The sequence below is a fragment of the Sinocyclocheilus rhinocerous genome, unplaced genomic scaffold, assembly GCF_001515625.1.
Source record: "Sinocyclocheilus rhinocerous isolate Xijiao unplaced genomic scaffold, SAMN03320098_v1.1 scaffold1168, whole genome shotgun sequence".
Classification (NCBI taxonomy): Eukaryota; Metazoa; Chordata; class Actinopteri; order Cypriniformes; family Cyprinidae; genus Sinocyclocheilus; species Sinocyclocheilus rhinocerous.
In genome coordinates this window covers 1,057,855-1,059,194 of record NW_015650373.1, presented here as the reverse complement: position 1 = coordinate 1,059,194, position 1,340 = coordinate 1,057,855, and positions in this window count along the sequence as shown.

Here is a 1,340-nt window from a genome sequence, read left to right as displayed (position 1 = left end):
CAGGTTGAGAAACAGTAGGGGGGAGGGTGTTGATGGCTGTGTTGTGAGACGGTCAGAGTGGGTGTGGGGTGTCAGACCAGGCTTTTGCTTTTCAAACCTGCAGTAAAACTCGTTGAGGTCTTCAGCCAGTTGTTGATTGGCCTCAGTGCTGGGGGATGGGGTCTTGTAGCTGGTGATGGCTTTCAGTAAACCAATAAACCGTTGAAATTAAAACCATACTGAATTTGTGGAAGAGCTAAATCTTTGTAGACGTCAGGAATTGTTTTTTTGTGTGAGAAGGTGAGAACATGTTATCCTTGCTGGCTTAAATATCACTGTCTGCTCTACCTACCTGTGAGTACACAACATGTGCAACAACACCTGTCAGCATCCCAGCGGGTACGCAAGACCCCAGATGTACAGGTGAGAACAGGTGAAGGAGCAGCCGAGACCTTTTTGTACATGGTGTTCTACACAACTGAGGTCACACCCTCTGTATAACTGCATAACCTTTTCTGACTGACGGAATGCAAGATATTTGTGATCACTTCTAGAGATGCACCGATCGACCGGTCTGGGACCGGAATTAGCCGATTTTCCTCATGATCGGCCCGGACCGGTGACCGGCCGGTCAGTCTGCCGATTCCGAGCCGGTCCGTTTTGACGTCACACTTACGCTCATATCCTCATGTAAACATGTCGTTTCGCGCGAGAATGATTCTGATTTTAAAGGGGTCATATGATGCTGCTAATCTTAACTTTTATAAAGAATATCTCTTTGGATTTGAGACTTTAGTCTTTGCAACTTTACAGATCTTCTTTATGCACCAAGAGCTTGTAACACTCTAAAGAGAAAGGAAAAAATGAAATCGCATCATATGACCCCTTTAATTGCATTCAGTGTAAACGGCGACTGATAATGTATTTATGTCGTGCCCGATGAGGCTCGCGCAGCCTGAGTAAGTGAGTGAGAGACTGTGCAGAAATCAAAACAAATGAGCGCAACAGCACTCACAGAAAGTTATATAGATGCATACAAAAAAAAGATATTTATAAAATATGATTTAGGTAAGCACATTACACGTCCAGGATGTTTCCCCGAATATCAGTATCAACACGATTGCAATGTGACACTGTTTTTATACAATAGTAATTCAATAAACAAGAAGTTAAAATTAAGTGACTTTAGATTTTAGACAAAATATTGACTGTTTTTGCTCAATTTCGCTGACGAAAATAGTTCCAATCAAAGCCACAGCAGACTGTTGTGTCTCTGAGCAACACAGCTGTGTTTCGTTACTGAATGAATCCACGTTTTTGAATGAATCGAGTGAGTCAATGATTCAGTGGCCCATTCATAA